Source organism: Macaca mulatta, chromosome 6 (genome assembly GCF_049350105.2).
Source record: "Macaca mulatta isolate MMU2019108-1 chromosome 6, T2T-MMU8v2.0, whole genome shotgun sequence".
Classification (NCBI taxonomy): domain Eukaryota; kingdom Metazoa; phylum Chordata; class Mammalia; order Primates; family Cercopithecidae; genus Macaca; species Macaca mulatta.
In genome coordinates this window covers 79,049,988-79,076,654 of record NC_133411.1, presented here as the reverse complement: position 1 = coordinate 79,076,654, position 26,667 = coordinate 79,049,988, and the positions used below count along the sequence as shown (strand labels likewise).

Here is a 26,667-nt window from a genome sequence, read left to right as displayed (position 1 = left end):
CTCCTGCTGGTGTAAGTGATGGCCACAGTCCTCAGACACAGTAACTTTTGGTGATGAGATCATGTCAACTTTTTTCAACTGAGCAAAAATCACTGAAGTTGTTGAGTAATTCATGTAAACGAAGAGGAACAAATTATTGAGTGCCTACTGTGTGCTAAGCTCCCTGTTAAATGCTTCATTGATTCATTTTTGGCGTCTCAGCAGCAATGTGAGAAAGATATTATTTTCCTCAAATTAGTGGTTTCATGGTTATCCCTATAATTATGTTCACTCACTTGTATTCTGATATACTTCCTCGAATAAGAAAAAAATAGGGTAGGGCTCCAGGTCTCCATAGGAAGTTGCCCAGAAGTTCAGACACTCACATGGGATTGTGCTGGTGATGGGAATGCCATCTGTGTGTATCTTGGCAGAAAGGAAAAAAGATTGAGAATGGCTGGACTGTAACTTGAAATGTAACCCTGGGCAGAATATCCTATCACTGGGGAAATAATAGGTGGCTCATTCATACATATTTTTATTTGTAAAGTTGTATGTTTAATTTAAGGTATAAATGAACAGCACATCCTCAAGTTATAATTTCTCACATGTTATGACTTAGGACAAGTATAAACAAAAACCCAGAATGATTTACTTACAGACAATGTAAAGGCAAATATTAAGTAATTAATGGTGATATGAATGGATGATATGCAGATATGACAAAATCTTGGAGATGACATGTAATCGACTGGCATTTGGAAAACCAGGGTGCTGCCTGACCTAAGGTCTGGAGCTCTGTGTCAATCTTTATTGAGTAGCACTCAGTCACCTTCTAGGATCCAAAGAATCTTCTCTGAGGTGACTCTAGGCACTCCAGATTGGAGTGTTTAAGAGTGGAATAAAGTTGAATCTGAGTCAGACAATCAATAACCTAATATGTCAGTTCTCCCTTCTAAATATTGGCAGAGAACAAATTTATTTTATAAATTTATATATAACTATCTATAGAGAGATGGGGGGAAGAAAAAGAGAGATTTATTATAGGAATTGGCTCATGCCATTTTGGAGGCTGGGAAGTTCTGTGAGCTGGTGTCCACAAGCTGGAGAACCAGAAGAGCTGGTGTTGTAACTTAGTACAGATCCAAAGGCCTGAGAACTAGGGGAGCAGATGGTATAACTCCCAGTGGAAGTCCAAGGGTCTGAGAACTGGGGGCAGAGGATGAAGAGGGGGATGTGGGTGGGGAGGGAGCTGCTAGTGTAAGTCCTGGGGTCTGAAGGCCCTAGAACCAGGAGCTTTGATGTCCAAGGGCAGGAGAAGATGGATGTTCAGCTCAAACAGAGGGAGTGAATTGACTCTTCCTCCTCCTTTTTGTTCAGTTTGGACCCTCAACAATTCGGTGGTGCCTACCTGCATTGGTAAGGGTGGATCTTCTTTATTCAGCCCATGGATTCAAACATTCATTTCTTTTGGAAACACCCTCACAGACACACCCGGAACTAATGTCTCACCAGTCATCTGGGCATCCCTTAGTCAGTCAAACTGACACATAAAAACCATCACATGGGTGAAACTCAAGGACTCTTATCAACCAGCTTTCTGTGGAAGAGATAGAAAACAATCTGTTTTTCTTTGACATTGCTGAGGCTTCCATGACCCTTATTTTATTTTATTGTAGCGATTTTCTTCACTTCTCAGAATGGAAAATAGTCCAGGGACAGTTTATCAAGTACTCTCTATGTGCCAGACAGTGCTGACCAGAGAAATAACAGGATCGTGCCCCTGAAAAGCTAAGTAAAACATTTTTAAGGAGATCTTGGGATACTGATCAGGGAGATGCACTAGATTTAAGATGCTGATTTAGGACAGCATCTGGTAAACCCAGTAAATAACAAAGACTTCTAAGAAAATCTCTGTATATTATACTGTGGTGAAGAGGGAATTGGATTGGAGAAAATTCAATGCAGAATCATAGTTGCGTATGGACGGATGCATTTGTGAAAGGTCAGGTATCCCAGGTATCCAGGTTTGCCCTTAAGCCACTACTAAAAGATGATAGTTACTCCTATTTCTTAATATCTTCAGAGATGGGGTTTCCACATTTTCCCCACAATGCTTATACCCAGGCTATTTTCTAATGTCTATCATAAATCCCTCCTATTGAAAGTTAAGCACATCCTTTCTTGGGGAATGGCTGTCTCATGTTTCTTTCAATATCATGAATGATTGAAAAGAACTTCTTATGAATCTGCCCTCCCTGTCCATCTATATTCCATTCCAAATTCTACTTTTTTTAGCACCTCTTGCCATGAATGCTATCATCCTGTTTTTTCCTTCTTGTATTTTTTTCTACCCCCAGATAATTGCACCATTACTTTGAGTATTTCCTTTCAACTATATAAACATAAATGTCTTTTGGCTTATCATGCCTTCTCCCATATTTCAAATTTCCAAGGTTTCACATTCTCTCTTTTTGCATGTTTTATTCTTCTTCAAACTTCTCTTCTCTTCTAAACTCTAAATTTTAATTTTGTTTAAGGTCCACATCTTTTTATCTTTTAGCTGGACTTAAATTCCTTCTTAGAATCAGTATTGCCTCTTTCATTCCAAGCCTCAGAGTGTATTTAGGCATTTTAATTCCTCTCTCTCTAGAGATATCTTTGGGCTAAAGCTTGATGAGAAGAGTCTGCTTCATGGAGATCTGTAGAGATGGGCTGAGAAGGCAGTGGAAATGCTTTCACGTGGGCACCCACTGCACTTGGTGCACCACATTGGGGCAGTTATTGGGAGGTACATACTTCTTAAGGGGGTCTCAGATTATTTCTTACCTCTGGACCAGAAGAAACATGGACAATGGTCACCTCTCATATGTATGCACCATGGTACGTACAAGACAAGGGAGCCCACCGATTTAAATTGTGCTTTGCTGTGTTCTGAGGGTTATAGCTACATTATTCAGTGTGTGAGAATTCAAGGGAAAAAATTATACCTCTGCTGTTTTGAATCCTTTTCTGGGCTGTAATTTCCAGGACCTGGATCTTTAGGGGTGTATTACTGTTATTGCAAGAAGGGAGGGAGCAGATGGAAAATAAATATACTCAAGGGCTCAGAGGCTATTACTGATGCTGGAGGCAGGTAGTCAGGCAACAGGAAGTAAATACAGTGAAACAGTGGGAGAAAGACATTTACCTTTGGTCTCTTGAGCTGCACAAGTCAGGAACTAGGGGATGATTAGTCCCAGGGCTTCTGCATAGGGCAGCCTTAACAGGTGGTTCGTAGAATGTTCTAGTCATATAGCAATTGACTCTGAGCAGTTGCATCTTATAGACCTAAAAATAGCCCCAAAATGAGATTTCTGAGACCCCAGAGCAGCATACGCAGAGCTGGTGACCGTAATGACAGCTGGGCATTGGTGATATTGAACAGCTCTTTACAAGGCACCTTCCATGCCCATTGTTGGAGAGCACCGTGTAACAACTCTGTCAGGGAAAAGGGCAAATATCACCAAGACTCTGTTGTGCAGATGAAGAAACTGAGGCTGAAGGAGCTTAAATAAATTGTCCAAAGCCACGTACTTAGTTTTAATGTTATCCCACGCTTCCCAGCGCCTAACAGCTTCAGGGTAGAATTGGATCCTAATAACAGTGTCTCAGCAGTATTTCTTTTATTGCTATTCACCAACTTTTGGGAATTCCAGGTCTCCTAAAATTCCTTCATAATAATAATATTAATAATGGCAACTGCATTTAAAATTAGCTATTATTGTTTAAGCATTTACCACATGCTGTTTAAACCTCACAAAAATCCTAACACTTCACAGTGTTATTGTTACCCCTACTTAAAATATACTTAAAAAAAGGTTCAGAGAAGTTTAATAATTTCCTGAGATAATACAGCTAGTAAGCAGCTGGTCTAAGATCATAACCTCAGGATATATAGTTCCAGAGTCACGTATTTGCATTAGGACATATTCAGGGACTCATTTAGGCAGTCCCCGGGGATGATCCCGTGTGCTCATAAGCACAGCCCTCCTGGCAACAACAGCCTTTCCTCTTCTCCCGGGTGTGGCACATTGGGTCTGCTCTGACTCTTGGTCTTGGTGGGTGTGGGTCTGGGTCTCTGTTCATGGTGGCTCCAGCTGCTTCATCTCTCTCCTCATTTCTATTCCCTGTTAAAGTGGCAGCAGTGTAAACTACTTCTCCAAGAATCACAGCCTGATGTTCTGGTTTCTTAAAGAGGTGTCAGCAGTAAATACCTTTTAACCTTTTTATGTATCTCTTCTTCCTAAGAACTTGGGCATGGGCACGAACCCAGAGGGGCAGGGCAGAAGGGCATGCTCTTTGATCTGTGAAAAATTGCTCTTCTCTTTCAACGGCTACTTCTCAACTTTTCATGCCTAAGCACACTTTCTTACCTTTCACCTACTTAGGGCCCAGGGGGCCATTCAGACGTGAGCAAGAGAGTCTGACCTCTCAGAATTAATATTTCCTTTGGGCTGTTAAACGGGAAGACCCATTATCCCCACCGTTCATTGCTTATCATACATGCCTTAGAACTTCTCCTACTAAGTTGTGGATGTGAGGGTAATTTTTTTTTTTTTTTTTGAGATGGAGTTTCTCACTTGTTGCCCAGGCTGCAGTGCAAAGGTGCAATCTCAGCTCACTGCAACCGAATGTGAGGTTTATTTTGAGGCAACACATCTTTGCATTTCCATACACAGCAGGGTGCTTGATATGTAGTTTATGATATGAATGAAAATATGAATGAATGCACGTAGGTAAACAACATTCAGTAGTGTAGTTACTGTTGATTTTAGATTATATTTCTATCAGAACATTAAATTAAACCTTGGCTTATACTCATTGGAAAGAATTTATATTTTTATTAAAAAAGAATGTTAAAATAAACCCAACTCATTTCTGCCACAGGGTATTTGTACTTTCTATTTCCTTTCACCGAATACTCTTCTCTGAATTTTGCATGGCTTCCTTTCTTATTTCTCTTAAATCCAATGTAACCTTCTTATAGAGGCTGTCCATGATAGCGCCATTTAAAATATTATCTACAGAAGTTCTTTACTCCTTTACTCTGATCTATTTTTTCTTAAGAGAGCTACTGAATGTTTTCTTACTGTGGGTAAAATGAAGTTCCATGAAGATTGAGATCCTTGTCTTATTTCCTGCTGTATCTCTAGGGCCTTGAATAGTCACTGACAGGTAAGTAGTGATGGTGGTAGTGGCCCATCTGGAGCAGCTGCTGTGGGAATGCCAACTGCAGCAGGGGAGGTATGGTTGGGGCTGCACACTCCATGGAGCTAGCAGGGCCTGGGAACAGGCAGAAACCCTGCCCCCTACTGAGTTGGTGGGATGGGAGCCCTCTGGTCCTGGGCAGGGCTGCAGCTGCCCAGCCATGGCTCCAGATCCAGGCCTCCCAGTGCACTAGGGAGCCCAGGAAGCCCTCCTTCTCCACAGGCTCAGAAGTGCCCACTCCTGCTCCCTGGCCTCTCCCTGCTCCTGGTGCCTGCTCCAATTTCAGAGCAAAGTTGAAGCCAAGCCCAGGCATTGTTGCAACCATCCCTCACACTGCCTCGGCCCCCTCTGAAACTTTGGACACCAGTGAGCTCAGAGAGGGAGGCTGGGGGCTGCTGAGGGCAGTTTGGTGCAGGTCTGTAGGTGCCCTTGGTGCAAGCAGTCTGGGCACCATGGAGAGCATGTTGATAGTGGCAGGAGGCAGACAGATTTCTAGGAGGGAAGGGGTGGGTCCCTGGTGAAGCTCCACCTTCAAGCCAGGGACGACCTGCAGCCTTGGGGCCAGGCTGCCAGTTCCAGGTGGGGTCCGTGACCCAGGGCAAGAACTTATGGTGCATTTTCCAGGCCTGCCCATGGCCACCCATGGACAAATCAATACGCACTTCCTCGATTCTGAGCCCATGAAAATCCCAGACTCAGTCAGACTCGCACACTCATTGGGATTACCTGCCTGCAGAAAGGAGCTACCCACTGCGGGTCTCCTCTCTGTTGAGAGCTGAACAACCTGTCTGTGGAAAGAAACCACTCACTTCAGGTCTCCCGCAAGCACTTCTGTTACTCAGTAAAGTTCTCTCTGCCTTGCTCACCCTCCAGTTATCTGTATACCTCATTCTTCTTGGATGAAGAACAAGAACTTGGGACCCACTGAATGGTGAGATTGAAAGAGCTGTAACACAAACAGGGCTGAAACGTCCTCCCTATTCACCACCTTGCAGGTGATGAGGAGAGAAGAGCTGCCACCTTTCTGGAAGCCTAGACCTTGGAGCTCCCCAAGCCAGGGTCGTGACATGCTGTAACACCCTCTTTGGGGCTCTGCAGTTCCTGGTGTCCCTGAGCTTTCTGGCACCATTGTGTTCTCCTTGTCCAGGTGCTGGTGCCCACAGTGGAAGCTGCTTGTAGTATTTCTGGTCCAGCTGTAGCCTTACATGGAGCCAGCACCTGTGCTGGCAGCTGGAGCTGCCTGCCCTGCTCTAGCTGGTGCACCTGGCTGTACACAGTGGCCAGACCCTGTACTCACTCACTCACACACCTCCCACTGCTCACCTTTGGTGGGTATGGGATCTGGACCAGTAGTGCAAGCTGAGTGCAGCTACTGGACCGAGTGGGCAGAATGAGCCAGCAGGCACAAGCAAAACCCAAGCAGAGGTACTGCTGGCCACAGAGCTTTCCAGTTGGTGAGGCAACACCCTAAGGACCCTGTGACAATAGGAGCTCAATAAATATGTACTGAGTCAAAGAATTAAGCCAAGAAAGGCTCCCTAAAGGGGTGTGTGCCCACATGCAGAGGTTTCCTTAGTTTTTGTTAGATGCCACTCTAGTGAAGACATTCAAAGTTCAACAGTTTGGTAATATCTAAAATGTCAACTCCTCAAAAAAGTTAATTGTTTATTGATCTCTTGTTGTTGCTCCTTGAAAATGTGTATCTAGACCTATAAAACTCTTTAGTTGAGAGTCCATTATTTCCTAGTTTTTACAGCTGGGCAGTCTCATGATGAACAACAGCTTGTATGAAAACCTGGTTTTATCTGCCAAAATTGAAAAATAAGTAGACTTTAGTGCAGTGTAGATTTTAAAAATACATTTATACTAAAAAAACAAACTATTTTGCTGACATTAAAATATTTGACAAATTTTGGACCTTTGTTTCTGGTCATGATGGAGTAATAATGATTAGATTTACTCTCTTGCCTGAAATAAGTAAAAAATAGGACAAAGTGTATGAAACAACGGTTCTCAGGATATTGGACATAAGATCGGGCACAACAGTGACCTTTGAGAGATGGTAAACAAGCAAGGCGAACCCTACAGTTGTCCCAGCTTATTGTCTTGAGAAAGTGTCTAGGCTGTGGGACAGGGAGAAGAATCTATAACAGAGCTTGGCAGCTTCCCTGAGTCTAGGAGTTGGAGCTGGAAGTCCAGGTAAGGTAGACCAAGAGGTTAGAGTTCAAGGATGGACTGCCAGAGAAAGAGAGATGCACAGAGAACTCAGAGACATGCACAGGGTCCCCTCAAGCATTCAGCTGAGTACTGATCAGCTCATGCATATGTAAAACCCAACTGGGCCCTGGGAAGAACCACTCAGAATGATTAGAGGGAGCAACCTCTCGGGCTCACATGGCACAGGGAATAGTGCCTGCTCCCACCAGCAGTGGTGGGAAATGTAATTCACAGGGTATCCGCTGAAGTATTAGAAGTATTTTCTCTCAGTAGCACAGCAAAATTAGTTGTATCCTAAACGCTGCTCTGGTCCTGACAAAGTCTGAAAGCAAGATTCGAAGTTTCCAAGTAACTTAACCATGTCCCAGATTGTGATAAATATGAAATACACCCTGCAATTAGGTAAAAAGAAAAAAAAAAAATCTGTCAGTAGAAACTGACCCCAAAATGACACAAATATTAGAATTACTAGACAAAGACATTAAAACAGCAATAACTATATTTATTATCTGTTCAAGAAGCTAAAGGAAAGGTTGAACATGTTAAGTAGAGATATGAAGGATATTTTTAAAAGACCCAAATTGAACTTCTAGAGATTAAAGCAACAATAACACCAAAAGCATACTAAATTGTGTTAGTGGCAGATTAGACATACAGAAGAAAAGACTAGGAAACTTGAAGGCATATCAGCAGAAAGTATAATTGATAGGTTCAACAGTCATATCTCAAAAATTGCTAGAATAAGTAGACTAAAATTCAGTAAGAATATAGAAGACTTAACTAGCACTATCAAGCAACTTGACCTTTTTGATATTTCTAGAACATTCCACTTCATAACAGCAAAATACACATTCTTTTCAAGTGTGCACAGAACGTTTACCAACACAGGCCTTATTTTAGACCACATAACAAATCTCAATACATTTAAAATAATTCAAGTCACACATATGCTCTCTGACCACAAGAGACTGAAATTAGAAAGCAACTGAAAGATATCTGTAAAATCCCCAAACATTCAGAAGATAAAGAAACGTTTCTAAATACCCTATGGGTTCAAGAAGAAATTAAAAGAGATATTAGAAAGTATTTTGAACTGAAGAAAATGAAAATACAACATATCAAAATTTGGGGCATACAGCTTAAGCAGGACTTAGAGGAAAAAAATACAGCACTATATAACTATGTTAGAACAGAAAAAAGTTATCAAACCAATGACCTTAGGTCTTACCTTAAGAAACTTGTAAAAGAAGAGCAAATAAAATACAGATAGTCAGAATAAGGAAACAATAATTATCAGAGCACCATTGAATGACACATAAAACAAAAATAATAGAGAAAAGTTAATAAAACCAAAAGCTTATTGAGAAGGTCAATACAATGGATAAACCTCTAGCCAGGCTGATTAGGATTGAGAGATGGCATCACTACAGATTATAGGGACATTAAAAGGATAATAAGGGAATACCATGAACAACTTCTTGCCAATAAATTCAACAATATAGATGAAATGGAGAAATTCCTTGAAAGATACAAATTACTAAAGCTCATTCAAGAAGAAATAGATAACCTAAATATCCCTATACCTACAAAGTTTGAGTTTGTAGTGAAAAACATCCCACAAAGAAAAATTCAGTACCGGATAACTTCAATGGTAAATCTGACCAAACATTTAAGAAAGAAACAATACAAATTTTACACAATCTCTTCCAGAAAACTGGAAGGGAGAAAGTACTTTCCAACTCATTTCATGAAACTAGAATTACACTGATACCAAAACCTGACAAAAACATTACAAGGAAAAAAAAATAATAATCACAAATCTGGAGCCTGGCTCTGGCCAAAATTCTATGTGTGATCTTTTAGGCCTGACCAAGGTAATTACAAAGGTTTTATCTAGCAGGTCTCATGGGGAAAGCTGCCCTCCCAACACCAGCCTTGTACTGAAGTTTCTGAAGGGAGTAGCAGTCCAGGACTCAGGTCCCCTGGCTAGCCATTTGGAGAGGCCTTTGGTTGGGACATCTCTGCTAAGACCTCCCTCCTTATTGGAAAGTGGAGTTGGAGAGGATTTAAAGACACTCTTCCCCACTCTGATTCAGTACTCGGTACTTTTCTACTCTGGTACTTCCCCTTTGCCCTCTCCCTCAACGCTCTAGGTCCCACAGAATGGCAGGACCCTTTAATATGGTGATCCCTTGACAGTGAGACAACGTCCTTCAGTCCATGCTGAGACATCTGACCCTCACTGGATGTCATTCTCTAGGGCAAAAAGGGGATATTGAGGGAACCAGCACTTTCTCCTGTTTGGCCTCTTGCTTATACAATTGCAATAAGTGATTCAGTTAGGGGTGTCTAATCTTTTGGCTTCCCTGGGCCACATTGGAAGAAGAAGAATTATCTTGGGTCACACATAAAATACACTGACACTAAAGATAGCTGATGAGCTAAAAAATAAAATAAAATAAAAAGGCAAAAAATGTCATAATGTTTTGAGAAAGTTTACAAATTTTGTTGGGCCACATTCAAAGCCATCCTGGGCCACATGCAGCCTATGGGCCATGGACTGGGCAAGCTTGGATTCAAGGCTTCAATTGTTACTTTCATTTTGGTTTGTCTTAATGGCTACTCTGACATCTAGAAGCTAAGCTCTCTCCAACTCAGTTCAACTCTTGACAAAACCAATATTCTTCATGAAATATAGAAAATCAAACCCTACAATATATAAGAAGAATAGATATCATTACCAAGAGAGGGTTATCCCAGGAATGCAAGATTGGTTTAACATTTGAAAATTAATGAATATATTTCACCATATTAAAACAAATTAAAAAGTAATAATCATATGATCATCTCAAAAGATGCAGAAAGAGCATTTGACAAAATCTAATACCCATTCTTGATTAAAAAATAATTTTAGCAAACTAGGAATAGAAGAGACACATCCTCATTTTGATAAAGGACATTTATGAAAAACACAACTAACATCATATTTAAAGACAAAATGCTTTCTTCCTGAGATAGAAACAAAACAAAGTTATTTGTTATCATACTTAGCATCTTCATTTTGATTAAGGACACTTATGAAAAACACAACTAACATCATACTTAAAGACAAAGTGCTTTCTTCCTGAGATAGAAACAAAACAAGGTTATTTGTTACCATACTTCTATTGAACTGGAGGTTGTGGTCCATGCAATAAAGCAAGAAAAAAATAAAAAGCATCTAGATTAGAAAAGAAGTAGTAAGTGGTTTTTATTCATAGATCATCTATGTGGACAATTTTATGGACTCTACAAAAAAGTCACTAGAATGAAAAAGTAAGCAAGTTTGCAGGATACAAGATTAATATACAATTAAAATTGCATTTCTATTTGCTAGCAACAAATAATGTGGAATTAAAATTTTAAAAGAATACTATTTATAATAGAATTAAAATAATGAAAATCATGAAATATTTAGGGATAAATCTGACAAAAGATGTGCAAGACCTGTGCACTGAAAACTATAAAATATTGGTGAGAGGGATAAAAGAAGACCTAAACAAACAGAAAGAGATCATGTCTTCATGGATCAGAGACTCAGTATTTTAGAAATTTCAATTGTCCCCAAATTGATTGCTAGATTCAATGCAATCTATCAATCTAAATTCCAGAAAGTTTTATATAGAAGTTGACAAGCTGATTCTAAAAGTTATATGAAAATGCAAACAGTCAAACAACTTTAGAAAGGAGAAAGTAGAAGGCTAACATTACCTTATAAGATTTTTAAGTCTTATAGTAATCAAGGTCAGTGTGGTACTGGCATAAAAATAAACAAATAGATCAGCAGAACAGAATAGAGTCCAGAAATAGACCTACATATATTGGGTCAACCTGATTTTGACTAAATAGCAAAGGTAATTCAAGGAGGAAAGATACTCATTTCAAAAAATGGTGTTGTACAATGGGATATGAAAGAACCCCTGACATTATACACAAAAATTAACTCAAAAGGGATCATGGACCTAAACGTAAAACCTGAAACTAAAAACTCTTACTGTCATTGAACAGAACTGGGTTCACTTGCCAGTACACAATGGAAAGCCAAACACAGAAGCACTAGGTTTTTGTACAGAGAAAAGTTTGTGGCAAGGCTGCTGAGCAAAGAGACCAGTGCCTGGCTCAAATTTGGAGTTGGGGTTTAGGGCAGATTTTATAGTGAGAGGATAATGAGGCATGATGTGATTGGATCTTGCAATGAGGTGATGCTGGGAGGCCTAATCTGACTGGCTTCTACAATGCAGTGGCACCAGGGCTTGATCCGATTGAATCCTGGATCCTGCCATGTGCCTTCTGCATCTTAATTTGGTCCTCGTTTCTTGGTCCAAGCACTTATGTTCTGCTCATCGCTGCATGCTTGGTTCATCTGCCTGGGGGTGTCCATGGCAACTGAAAAACAACTCAGCTTTGTTACATAAAAGTTGAACCAGATTGATTTGGTGATTATACTAGAAGAAAACATGGGTAGAAGACTTTCTGGCCTTAAATTAGGCAAATCCCTTCCTTCCTTCCTTCCTTCCTTCCTTCCTTCCTTCCTTCCTTCCTTCCTTCCTTCCTTCCTTCCTTCCTTCCTTCCTTCTCTTTCTTCTCTTTCTTTCTTTCTTTCTTTCTTTTTCTTTCTTTCTTTCTTTCTTTCTTTCCTTCTTTCTTTCTTTCTTTCTTTCTTTCTTTCTTTCTTTCTCTTTCTTTCTTTCTTTCTTTCTTTCTTTCTTTCTTTCTTTCTTTCTTTCTTTCTTTCTTTCTTTCTTTCTTTCTTTCTTTTCCTTCCTTCCTTCCTTTCCTTCTTTCTTTTTTGAGACAAGTCTCACTCTGTCACCCAGGCTAGAGTGCAGTGGTGTGATCTTGGCTCACTGCAACCTCCGTCTCCCATGTTCAAGAGATTCTTCTGCCTCAGCCTCCCAAGTAGCTGGGATTACAGGAGCACACCATCAAGTCCAGCTAATTTTTGTATTTTTAGTAGAGACAGAGTTTTGTCATGTTGCCCAGGTTGGTCTTGAACTCCTGAGCTCAAGCAATCCACCTGCCTTGGCCTCCCAAAGTGCTGGGATTACAGGTGTGAGCCTCTGCACTCGGCAACATTAGGCAAATATTTCTTCATGAAACACCGAAGACATGATTTATAAAGGAACAAATTAAACTGAACTTCACTAAAACTAAGAACTTCTCCTCTTCAAAAGATCCTTTAAAGATAATAAAAAGACAAGTACAGATGGGGAGGAAATATTTGCAGATCATATATCTGATAAAGGACATGTACCAATAATATATAAAGAATTTTCAAAGACTAATAATAAGAAAACAGACAACTCAATTAAAAATTGGGCAACATATTTGGATAGTTGTATTACCAAAAAAGATATATGTATGGGAAATAAACACATGAAAATATGCTGAACCTCATTCGTTATTAGGAAAATACAAATTAAAACTACACTGAGATACCACTACAGAATCGAAAATGAAAATGACTGACTCTCCACCATGTGTTGGTATAGATGTGGAGGAACTGGAACTCTCATATACTGCTGGAAGAAATGGAAAATGGTACAATCACTTTGGAAAACAATTTCTAAAAGTAATTTCTGAAAATGTTAAACATATACCTACTGTCTGATCCAGTCAGTCCTCTCTAAGGTATTAATCCAAGAGAAAGGAGAGCATATCTCCATACCAAGAGTTATACATAAATGTTTTCAAGAACTTTATTTTTAATAGCCCCAAGTTGGAAACAATTATAATATATCCATCAACAGGTAAAAGGGTAAACTAATTATAGTATGTTCACATAATGGAATTCTATTCAGCAATTTGAAAAGAATGAACTATTGATATACACAGCAATATGGATGGATTTCAAAACAATCATATTGACTGAAAGAAGCCAAACAATAAGAGTAGATAGTGTATGATTCCATTTATGCAAAATTATAGAAAATGAAAACTAATCTACAGTAACAGCAGATCAGTAGTTGCCCAGAGATTGTTCCTAGGGCAGAGATATGCAGGAGAAAGGTATTACAAAGGGGTGTGAATAATCTTTTGGAGGTAATGAGAATGCTCATTTTCATAATTTTTGGAATGGTTTTACAGGTGTATACATATATCAAAATCTCCAATAATGTACACTTTATGTATGTGGATTACATTGTTCATTAATTATGCCTCAATACAGCTCTTAAAAATATGTAACAATTTTTCATTAAACTCTTTTTAAAGAGAATTTCATTTGTTTTGCGTTTTTAAAAAGAGTGAATTGAACACAAGTCAATACCTTCTGAGTGACTCTGGGTCATCATTGTGAATATGAAGTATTATGAGACAGCCTTAAAAATGAACTCAGTTGAGTATAAGTGATTGAGTTTATACCTGGGATTTTGGTCTGCTCTTCAAGTTCTTCAGGCCCCTCTCTCTGCTGTCAGTGTTCATGACCTCCTGCCACCAGCACATCCTCTTCTAATCTGAAACTTTCTTTCAAGCATCATAGGCCAAAAGTGTATTGCCTAACCTTTCTACAGACTAAAGCTCACAGGCCACCTCAGCAGATGCCCTCACCCCTTATTTCTGAATACTAAGAAGTTGTCACTTGCTCAATATCATTGGGCTAGCCCCAGCCTTCTCTCTCTCTTCATTTTCAAGATCAATCCCAGACAGTGGGACATGTGTTGCCTTTCAAAGGCATGGCTAGTAAATGTTCTCTGTTCAGTAAGTGAACGAATGAAAAAGAGATGAAAAAAATGCTATAACCTGACATATGCTATCTTCTTTTTGGTCCCTCTATCTGAGTTGCTTGTCTTTCAGTGCTGTTTTCTGGAAATGCTGCTCTGTGGTATCCTGCTGTGGCTCGTGGTGATGCGGACATTAGAGACCTGGGATCTAAGGTGTTAGTCACATTACATTGTGAACATCTAAGTCCCAGAGATGAAAGGAACAGCATGATTGCTGTGGAAAATGGCATAAACTTTGTTTTGTTGCTAGGTCTGTGTATATGGAAATCGGGATAATTTTTGTCTGCCAAGTAGAGAGCTAGATATTTTCACATTTCTTTTTCTCCTCTTGATCATCCTAATGTTTTAAGTTATTTCTGGTGCCTCTTCTATCATTTATTTTGAATGCAGCAAGCCTTTCTCTGCAGGTTTGTTGACGCCTTCTCATTGAACTTTCCTGGGAACAAGCATGTTAATGGCATATTTAATGTCGGTATAAGCCATTGATTTGGGTTTGTGATATTTGCTGGAACATTGTGTCCTGAATAAAACATAAAAACACACTAAAATGTAACCTAAGAAACTGAATATTTAAATGGTCATGAATGAGAAAGCACAATCCAATTATTTTTTTCCCCTGGAGTATACAGAATGTAGAAATCTAAATCTGAGGGATTCATATTTGATTTTAAGAAGTGTTATGTTTCAGAAAAATTCTTTTTAAGAACAAATAAAGAATATAAATAATGACATCTAAAAAGTTTCTTGCTTAAAATTTCTATAAAAGCTGTAGTATATATGATAGTAAAAGTCACTTACTGGCATTTACCATTGAAATGTTGGTCTTTAGAAATGAATTGCTGTAAAAAATAAATTTGGTATTGCTGCTGTTCTAATAAAAGCATACTGAAATCATAATCCCTCTGAGGTTGATGACTCAATCATTTTTTTCATTGTTGAAAACTCTTACTTTGCTATTGGATTAATTAAGAGTCTGTGTTCAGAAATCTTTTTTTTTTTTTTCTTTTTTTGAGACAGATTTGTGCTCTGTCACCCAGGCTGGAATGCAGTGGCATACTCAAGGCTTACTGCAGTCTCAACCTCCTGGGCTCAAGCAATCCTCCTGCCTCAGTTTCCCAAGTAACTGGGACTACAGGCATGCACCACTACACCTGGCTAATTTTTGTATTTTTGTAGAGATGGGGTTTCACCATGTTGCTCAGGCTGGTCTCGAACTCCTGGGCTCAAGCAATCTGACTGCCTTGGCCTTCCAGAGTGCTGGGATTACAGGAGTGAGCCACTGCACCCAGCCTAGAAATCTTAACTTGAAATAGTAAAACAAAATTAAGTTTTTTTTCTTGCTGTGGTAAATGGCAGCATTGGCCCTAATCCTTCAACCCTTGCTGTGTCTCTGTCCCTTGCTATGTGAATTTACAGTTCCCTTCACTCCGGTGGGTGGAGGTTATTTTCTCTGTCCTGTGATAGTGTGCTAGCTGAGGAGAATAGAACAGAAGCAACAGCGTAACAGTTCTGAGTCTAATTCTCTTGTGATTCTGTTTCTCTTGTGCCTCTGCCATTGCCATGAAAGAACATGCCTCCTCTCAACTGCCCATAGGAGGAAGAGGGTGAGGGACACAAGGAACAGAGCCACTCAAACTGAGCCCAGGCGAGGTCAGCTGGGGCCTGGCCCACACAGCGATGTGCAAGTTAAATAAATGCCTATTGTGGTATGCCACTGAGATTTTATGGCTATTTGTTACACAACGTTATCACAGCAATGTCTAACAAAGTATTGTACAAAGAGAATTTCAATGATAGCACCAAAAATAGTTATCCACAGTGAGTTTTCTAAACATTTGTAGCAAAATGACATATATAGTGTTTTGCTTGTGTGTTAAGATCCTAGATTAAAAATAACTGTGGTAGCAATTCTTAGAAATATAGACATTAATACATCCACGATAATATTAAATTAAGTAATATGAAAAGTATAAAAATTTGGGTTGTGATTGCCTTACTATTCATCTTTTACACAATGTCTGTTACCTTTCAATACATTCAACAAATTCTTATTGAATGTGAAATAAACGAATGAAGGAGTGAAATATCTTTTCCTTCCTTAATTTTCATTATTTTTTTCCCTTAAAAGTTTACTACAAAAATGCAAAACATCTAGAGAAGAGACTTCAAGCAACAAACAAACCAATCAGAAATTCACAAATCATTGCTCTAGGTCAGTGGTTCTCAATGGGATGTGACTATGCCCCTCAGGGGAATTTGACAATGTTTGGAGACATTTTTGGTCGTCATAACTAGGGGTGGGGTGCTAATGACATCTAGTAGGTAGAGGCCAGGGATATTGCTGAATATCCTACAAATGCACAAGATAGACACCTCCCAACAATAAAGAATTATTTAGCCCTAATAATTTTGTGTGTCCTTTGATTACTTTTGTATTCTTTTGTCTTGCAGGTTCCTAAATCTTTCCCTCGTGCTTCTTTTTGCATTCTTTATGCAGTCTCCAAAGATTACCCATACTTTTCCTTTGTCTTTTTCTTCCCCAGCCTTTCCAGAACTGCCTCCCTGAATCTCATGTCACTTTTCAGTTTCTTCCTTGTTGTCTGTATTCTTATCCACAAAAACTATCTTTCAGTATTTTAACATTGAAGATGGGCTTTCTCTCTCTGGGAGCTATTTTAGCTTGATCCCCTCTTCTCTCTTCCTCCCAGATTTTCTGGAGATCCTCTTTCCCCTACTCAATCTCTGCTAAGGCTTGTAGTGGAAGATCTAGTATAGTGTGTCTGTATATATATATTTTTTGTTAATTACAGATAATTTAAAGTTTGTCGTGTTACTGGTTTTGATGAAGGTGTGGAATTTGTGTATGTATCTTTTTTCTTCTTTTTGACCTATGTGGTTTTTTGGAGGATGTGTGGAGAGATTCAGATTTAGATAGCCACCATTATCTCAGCTATCCAGAAGTGATGTCATTTGTTTTTTAACTTTGCTTAGAGTATCCTGGTTGTAAAGAAGTTTTGCAATTTTGAGTAGTTAAATCTGTCTTTTTATGTTGTTTATGGATTTTTGTCATGCTTGAGAAAGGTTTGTTCCCCTCAAGATTGTAAAAATGTAATCTCATATTTTTTCCAGTATTTTTTTAAACAAAAATTTAAAAATCTATGTATTTATATTGTAGGACACAGGATTCAATTTTTTTTTCTTTTTCAACTTCTATTTTAGAGCAGAGTACATGTGCGGGGTTGTTACAAAGGTATATTGTGTACTGCTGAGGTTTGGATAGATTGAACCCATTTCCCAGGTAGTAAGCACGGTATCCAACAGGTAGTTTTTCAGCCCTTTCCCCACTTCCTCTCTCTTCCTCTCTAGTAGTCCCCAGTGTCTATTGTTCCCATTTTTAGGATATAGGATTCTAATTTTAATTTTTCCTATAGATAGTTGATTTAAAAAATAACATATGATTTCAGGGAGGTAAACATCCTTCCCAAATTCTTAGGCTAAAGAAATATTACAGCCTATAAAGGGCATTTGTAAAGAATTTTGATGTGAAAATTCCCTGGTGCAACCTGTACCAACTTGTGAATAACCATTTGAAATACAAGTATTTGAAGATTAGGAAATGATTGTGCTTTGCGCACACAATCAGTCATGGCAAATACATTTTGATTCATGTATCATCTCTAATTGATAATGGCTGCCTTGGAACTCTGGGTTGAGAAAGGCTCTCAGGCCAAATATGAGCTCGGTTGAAAAGGACATAATGACTACTGATAGGAAGAAGTGAGCTGGGCTTCAGTGGAGATGCTATGAATACAACACGTTGCCATCCACATAAGAACCTTTAATTTTGATAATCACTGCCTAGGATGGTGTCTGGCATACGGTAGAGCTTGAGCACAAAAGTTAGGCTGCCTGTATTTGGTTGGATTCTGGCTTTACTACTTACTAGTTTTATAACTTCGGGTCAATTATTTAGCCTCTCAGCATTTCACTTCATCTGTGAAATGGGGGTAATAATAACATCTATCGTATAAAATTGTTTTAAAGAATAACAACTTAGATGCAAAGTGTTTAGAATAGTCCATGATTTATTATAAACAATAGTTATTATTGTTGTTATTATTATTACAGATGTTAGATATCTGTGGAATGAATATATTTAGCTCTTTTATTACAATGTTCCTTGTGTGTATAGGAAATTATGCTAGTATCTATGAGTATAATGGTGTTAACCACTCTTTTGGAAAGCTTAATTATACTCAATAAGAGAATCATATCCAACATAGATGTTCTATTTAGAATCTACTTACCCGAATTACAGAAAAATTATGTTGCCTTTAGATATTAACCTTGCAAATCCAGATTTATAATGTGACCCATTGTCTTAGCAAACTCAGAAAAGTTTATTGAGAGAATGAATATGAGGTGTTATGAGCTCCTCAGAAGAAAGTTGCTATTAAGTACAGGATCATAAAATCATGAAATGTGAACCAGAATATTGTGAATCTTTGACATTTATCTCCATAGTTGAATCTATATTAGGCTAATAAATTTCAAAGGGAATTAATTTTAGTAATTTCAGAAATCTTATTTAAGTATGTCACATTTAAATAAACTTTGCACAGCAGATGCTATAGGTGAGAATATGAACTTGAATCCTATTCTCAGGAAGAGGTTTTCAAAAATAAGGAGAGCATATTTCGATTTGTTTATGGACATTTACTGTAAAGGAAGAGCTAAGCAGTCATCAATAGTGCGGCTGTGGATAACTATTGGCTTTAAGCTTTGCTTTAAATGAATCTGTGTGTGTTCTGTCTTGGATCACTTCCTGAAGTCAATACTCATTGGCCTCAAAGGACCTCTCTGAGATCTAAAAAGATATCTATCCATGGAGACAACATTTAGGGAGATTACTACTGTGTTTTAAAATTCATGTTTAAAATCCACTTCTCCTTAAAAATAATCATTGTTATATTCCAGGAAACAAATCACATGCAACTATGTAACTGTGTTTCTATTTTCTGTTGGAAATTTTAGAGAAGATTATCAAGGTTATCTGTGCTCAATGTGTGCATCTCAGATCAGCAGCATCAGCATCACCTGGGAGTTTGTTAGGGCTGGAGGATCTCAGGCTCCATGGCAGACTTCCTGAATCAGAAGCTACATTTTAACCAGATCCTCGGGTGATCTGAAAATGCAATAAAGGTTGGGAAGCACTGCTGTTGGTCATTAGACAATCTAATGAACTAAGACTTTTGCCGAGCATCTGGTAGGTGGAGGGGGTCCATTACACAATTTAGACTGGCAGTCATTTAGATAAGTACAAGTTGCCTAAGGTGGGAATAAAATGTTTGCTCAAATGATCTGTTGATTTTTGTAAAAGGAAGAAAGGGCAGTAATACCTGAGGGTATTAAAATGAAGAAGGGCAGTGTCTGATGGCTGTGTGTCAAGGATGTCATGCCCTATTACTTAATTACAAGTGTATTGTTTCTGTTCTCTGCTTTTACAGTCAGATAAACATTGAACAGAACATCACATCTGTTCAGTGACTCAGGAGTTGGACTTTCAAGGGGGAAAGTTATCTAATTATAATGTCACTAAACTTGTGCTAATTTTACAACACTTATTTTTCGGTCCTCTATGGAGAGTGAGATTAGGAAGCATCCAGAAAGGGCAAGTCAGGTCTGTAGAATGAAGTCAGCAATCATTGGTTAATTTAAAACAAAACAGCCACACAGTCCAACCCACACACAATCATCCTGTTGCCTTCTGCAGACACTTTATCTGTTGGAGCTGATACCCGAGGACATTTATCCTCTCTTTCCCAGGTTTAAAGCACAGGTGGATTTAAAGCTCTCTTCGTATGGTTTGTCACAAAGTAACAGTAACTGATAGATGGTCTCTCCACTCTGGATACAGAGCGAGCTAATGAGATTTGACGATGGCCGCTGGTTAAAGACCCAGGACTGATAAATGCGCTAGTGACTCTAGTGACCCCAGCCTACTGATTTTTATTGACAGCCTGTCGACGTAACTAACTAAGAGTTTGTGATTTAAGCTTTTTTAAGCCCTTAAATAAAAATAAGGCCTTTCTAATAGTACTTCTTTGTAGTTTGTCTTAATTAAACATACCACCTTTTTGGAAGCACTATTATTGTTTTTTAGTTATTTGCAAAATGGCTTTGTCTAAAGAGAAGTATGTGTGAGTGTGTGTGTGTGTGTGTGTGTGTGTGTGTGTGTGTGTTTTACCATCCTCCCCCTCCTGCTATGGCAAAACTCAGCAACATATGAAACCTGGGAGCTGTAATTGATTTTTCCATTTCTATGTTGTTGGGAGATGGAAGTAAAAGGGTTATATCAGAATCTTTCTAGAAACATTCTGCTCTAAATCAAACTCTGCTGGTGAGGAATTGTTGTTGCCTTGGTGAGCTTTATTGCCATTTGCTGATGCAGCTTGCTCTAGCCAAACTGCCACAAGGGACGTATAATGGGAGCCCTGTATTGAAGCCCCTCTTGGAAGAAATCTATAAAAGAGCAGAGATGTGAACCTAGCAATAAATCCTAGAGGCATTTGTGCTGGAGCCATGAAATGATACCAATAACTCCTTAGTAACACACTAAAGGGACAATAAAGGGAACTCGCCAGGGAATTTTATGTATTAAGGCTATTTTTAATTGAAACTCATCAAAGAGACAACAGAGCATGTGACAGCAGCTGTTTGCCCATTGCGTTTCATTCATTTTAGATTTTATCGTGAACTCTACTTTTATCTTGCCACTTAACGGCTCATTATTTAAAACAGCCTTAAAGATTGGTCAGCGCTACTCAAGGGCCCCTAAGTGGGTTCCTCAACCTATAAGCTCCACACTTGTTCTCACCCTTTCAAAGCTGCTTTCTGTGATCTCATCGAGACATCCTCAATAAGTCAGTTAAGTAATCAGCCAGTCAGTTTGGGTTGAGTTGGTGCCTACTATGTGTCTAGTAGTGTGCTAAGTGTCATAGAGAATATGAGGAAAGAGAGATCACTGCTGCTCAAGGGGCTCAGAGCATATTTAGAGCTGCTCAGAATAAAACAAGGGGGCCAGGAGAATAACTCAAGGTAGAGTTAAATGCTAAACTGTTTAAGGAGCTCAGGGTGGTGGGAATAATGAGGGAGGGTTTCTTGGAAGAGGAGGAGCTGAGATGGGCTCTGAACAGAAGGCAGAGATTAAGGGCAAGTGGGAGGTGTTGTAGGTGCAGACAGGGCTGTCTGAAGCACGAGCTTTATGTTAGAGACTGGTGGGAAAAGTTGGATGAATTGGGGGTGGGATACAGGGTAGAGAAGATGATACAGGAGGACTTCACTCGGAGGAGACCAAACTGGAGCCAGAGAGGTAAAACTGTGGCGCCTCCAGGGCGGGAGAAGATAAGGGAAGGGGAAGGGGGTATAGCTGTGGAAGGAAGAGCCAAAGAGACATTGTAAAGGGCTTGGGATCTCTTTCCCCCGTATCAGAAATTCCTTAGCTAACTTCCTTCCTACTCAATGTTTCTCAGAATGTGTTCTGTGAACCAGCTACATCGAACTTGTTAAAAAGGCAGATTTTCAGCAGATTCCTTGGACCTACTAAATTAGAATCATTGGAAATACAGATCTTTAATAATTCCTATACATTTTACCCAGGAGGAAATGGAAGCTCGGGAAGGCTAAGTGATTTGCCCAATTATCACAAAGCTCAGGAAGTGGTGGAGCTGCAGCTCGCATCCAGCCTCCAGATTCATTCTGTTTCTATCCCAGTTGCCTCTCTGTTTACTCTCTTTATGTTGTATGGAGAAACTAGGCTGGCCACATTTGTATTGTGGCTTTCACGTGTTTATCTTTTTAAATGGTTTTTTCTTGTTTGCTGTGTGTTTTCGGGACAAACATTCTGACAATAAAGGGAATAAAAAAGAAAGTTTTCCCCAATATTTTACCTCATCAAGTGAACTATTTTCATTTATAATGTTTCTAATGGGCTGGGAGAGATAATATAAATGTAGCAAAATGTCCACAATTAATCTAGGTGAAAAGTTCTTGGTTCCATTTTTTTGTCTTTCCATTTTTTTTCTGTAGAGTTGAAATTTTTCAAGATGAAAAGTGGCTGAAGGAAGAGATAGGGAAGTGGTTTGCCCCAGTATTCCTCTTTCTACCTTCACATTGACTGGGAAGTGGCCATTAGCAGGGCCACAGCCTTGGATTAGAGATAAGAGGCACAGGTGGAGGAAGGTGGAATCTTCCCCACAGCCCCGGACCGGGTGCATCTGTGCTAGTGTACAACGCGGAAATAAACACCTATATTTAACAACAACAACAGCGACAACACAACCACTTGTAGTTATCAGTGTGGTTTCTGGATTGCTTGGGTCCAATCCCAGCTCCTCCATTTGCTAATTAGGTGACTTATTGAAACCTCACTGTGTCCCAGTTCACACGTTTTAAATGGACATAATATCACTTTTTCATAGGGTCGTTTTGAACATTGGTCACAACGTGTAACACATGTAGAATAGTGCCTGGCATACAGTAAGCATTCAATACATGTAATTACTATTACATGCATTTAATACATGTATCACATGTAATTAAATATAACTATTAAACACCAAAGAAGTTGACAATGAACCGCAGACTTGGCTCTGAGGGACACTAGGCAAGTTTCTGCGGAAGAGAAGTCAGAGGAAGAAAGTGAGTTTCATATTGGTTTGGGATTTCAGATAGTTCTGCAATAAAAGGAATGTTGGTGTCAAACTAGGTATAAATCTGTATTTTATGTGATAAACAACCTATAAAAAGGCCATCGGAAAAGCAAGTCTATTCATTTACTTTCAGACTCCAGTGCCGACAAAAGCCAGGAAGAACCTCTGGGGCAATCAGTCTGCGAGTGCCTGGGATATATTGCTGTCACAGTGCGGTCAGTGAGGGCCAGTTGAGAGAGCGCTAGGCTGACAGACAAGCACCTGGGCTTCCAGCTCTGCCAACTACCAACTGTGTGATTTCTCTGGTTTTAGTTTCCCCATCTGCAGGAGGGGGGTTCATTTTAAAGATCTGGCTTCTTAAGTAAGCATTGCCTGGAGGAGTTCTTTGAATTTAAGCAGAAATCATTCAATCATGCTTCACCTTTCATTTCCAATATAGCAGGCAGATATTTATTGTTATGCCAGTCCTCTGATGCCTACTGACTCAGCCCATGTCCTCAGCTTTAGAGCCTGATGCACTTGTCTGGGTGAAGATGTTTGCTTTCCTGCATGGATCCTCATTCGTTCATTCATTCAGTCGTTCATTCATTCATTTAATATACACATATGTGCCAGGCTGTATGCTAGGCTCTGGCTATACAATGATAAACAAAACAGTCATCTGCCTCCTGACACGTAGTCTCTGCCTCCTGACACGTAGAGTCTCATGGATGAGGCAGCCAATAAACAAGGAAGCCAACAAAAGAAAATATGCTTATAAAATTATGTTAGGCACTATAAAGGAACACAATGAGCATCACTTGGTGGTCTAGCTGGCAGATTTCTGAGGACATGAATTTAGGCAATCGTCTGAAGGTGGGAAAACCCTAGCCATTAGAAGAGATGGTGGTGGGGTGGAGAGAATGAGCTAAGTGGAGGGACTAGGCAATGGTAAAATTGCCAAGAGATCTTGTTAATTTTAAGACACTATAGAGTTAATGCTTCATGTTCTTACTATGACTATTGCAACTTAAACTTTTCTCTAGTATCTTTTTGAAAAACAAAACAAAAATGAAAGGCAAACTATACTTAAAAATTGAAGAAATAGATGTTCATTATTTTAAAAAGCTGAAAAATACAGACATGCCACCAACGAGGGGAAAGAAAGCTCTCTTTTTATTACTCTCAGATATAATCACTTTAGCAGTATTAGGCATTATATCTACATCCATCTCTGCATCTATGTCTCTGCTGCTAAGCCTGTGTCTATATCTGCATCTGTTTCCATTTTCATTTCCATATCTATATCTATCTCCAAGGAAGCATATGGCTTGTACTATTTTACAACTTGCTTTTTTATTTGTGAAACAAATCCCAGGCATCATATCATTTTATCTGTAAATATTTCAGCACATACACATATTTTTCCTGGGGGGATTCATACTGTACTGAGGTGGTAAGGGAAGTAACAATGACAGTTATCAATCATTGCATTTGGGCCACTGAGAATAATTGGGCAAACAGTTCTTACTCTAATAGCTTTCCAATAATAGTGGCAACAATCATTAACATTTATTTAACACTTACAACTTTATCCCAATTTTCTCATTTTATTATGTTAGGAAGCATTTTTTACTCATTTTACAGACAAGGAAATGGAGGATCAGAGAAGTGACACAGACATCCTCACGTTGACAAAAGAGGAGAGACACTGCTTACACATTGTCAGTCTATGTCTGAATTCTCTGCATCTTGATGTCTTCTGCTCACCAGGATATGCCCAGTGCTCCTGAACTCTAGTTAACAAGATGCGTTGGGATTTTAATTGGAATTAATTAATAATTTGAACTGAAAGTATTTCCTCAGCAAGACAGCGCAGATAAGATCAAAACGATAATGTCTTTAGTAAGATCCCACTTTTAAGAACTTACTGGCACATATGCAATGTAAAAGAATTATACCTTCCAAAAAATATAAATAGGCCCTCAAATTCTAGGAAATACTGGATACCAAGTGAGCTGTTTGATTTCATTTCTGCCTGTGAGTTTTTCAGTTTCTTATAAAGTAACATGTTCTTTCCTAGCATATACATTTGAACACAAATTTCAAGTCTCAAATCATGTTATTAAGCACAAAGAGCTAGATATGTAACCCACAGACAGGGAGGCAACAATGGATGTGCTTCCTCTCCAGCAGAGGAAATCAAGCCCTCCTCCTTGTTATTCCAGTCTATCACAGCAAACTGATTACTTGGATGCATTTTGAATAGCTCGTCTAAAATGACTCGAGGCAAGCAGACACTTGAGATTTTATAATCAACCTTTGGGCTTCTATAGATCATTCTTATGCACAGAGGGTACCTTTGACAGATGAATGAACATGCACGGGTTTTGCTGGGGATTAAGCTGGTCATTCTTGTATGCTATTAAAAGATTTTCTATCTGGGTTGCCAGATTTCTACAGAGACAGAGAAACAAGTATTTTTTAACTTGAAAAGATTCCATGATACTACTAGTAGTAATAATAATTAACCTTTCCATCATGTTTCGTAGTTTATTAGGAGCTTTTAATTGTCTTATTAACACCACATTGAATTTAGCATTCTTTTCACTTTCAATTTTTAGATGAGGAAACTTTGATTAAGAAACATTTAGTGACTGGAAACCATGTGCTTCAAGCATGGGTTCCAGTGTTTTCTGTAGCAATTTGTTATCTTGCACATTCAGCAATCATAATGAACAATAAGATTTCAGTTCAAGGGATGGTGCTTCCATGAATCAAGGCTAATATCTTTCTTGGATGATGAAGGTGATCTAAAGAGGAGACCATCCAATCTGTCACCTTCTTATGCTTCCAGCTGTGCTAAGGGAGTGCATTTTGCTTTCAGCACAGTGCTCAGCTCACACAGTTCCCATGGAAACCCAGGATCCACAGAGGTGTCTAGACCCTGTTTGGCACTGTAACCGGAAGTATTCCCAGAGACTACAAGCACACTGCACACCTTGGCTCAGTTTCAAACTGGAGACAGGCAAAGAAAGAAAGATCTTCCTCCCCTACTTCCCTGGGGAGGCCTTAAGGAGACTTCCTTTTTGTTAGTTGTTTCCAAATTGTCCCTATCTGAGTGGTTCTCAAATGGTGCATCTTGGAGTGGTTGTGAAGGGCCTGCAAGAAGATAAGGGCACCAAGCGTGGCCTGTGGCTGAGATAAATGAAGCATCTCCCATATATGTGTTATGATTTTTCAAGTAAATGAGGTTGCTATTGGGCTTAATTAAAATAAAAACTAATTTAAGAGCAATGCTAAATAGCTTTTTGCCATGATGTATTTTTGTAACCAGTGGTTATGAAAACTACTGCCACTCTCACATGGGGAATGACAGAATTGTTTACCGTGAAACTCTGCTCTTACATGGAAGGCTGGGGACAACTGCTTCCTTCCAGAGGAGCAGGGCTGTGGTATGCAGCTGATGATGTTCTCTTCTTTATGTTGCTTACAGCTATGATGGCTCCCTTTATTGATGGGACACAGAGTCTCATCCTTTGAGGTCAGAGCCACAAGGATCCTCAGAGATCAGCCAGTCAGAGTCCTCGTTCTGAAGATGAAGAACCTAAAGCCAGGAGAGGTGGAGTGACTTGCCCGAGGTCATGTACTTAGTGGAGGCAGGCTGGACCCAGGTCTGAAATCCTCTAACTCTTTGAGTCCAGAGTACCCATTCGGCTGCCACCATTTATAGTAGCCCTTAATTATAACGACCTCATTATCTGAATTAA

General features: G+C 39.2%; 1 long non-coding RNA gene across 1 annotated transcript in view; it reads left to right on the top strand.

The window, feature by feature from the left end:
• The window catches only part of LOC106998804 (uncharacterized), a 123,248-nt gene extending 97,057 nt beyond the window's left edge, over positions 1-26,191 (top strand). Inside the window, exons 6-8 of the long non-coding RNA XR_013418377.1 lie at positions 22,296-22,477; positions 23,052-23,099; positions 25,755-26,191. This is a non-coding gene — a long non-coding RNA (uncharacterized LOC106998804). The remainder of the gene's footprint in view (positions 1-22,295; positions 22,478-23,051; positions 23,100-25,754) is intronic.
• The last annotated feature ends 476 nt before the right edge of the window (positions 26,192-26,667 follow it).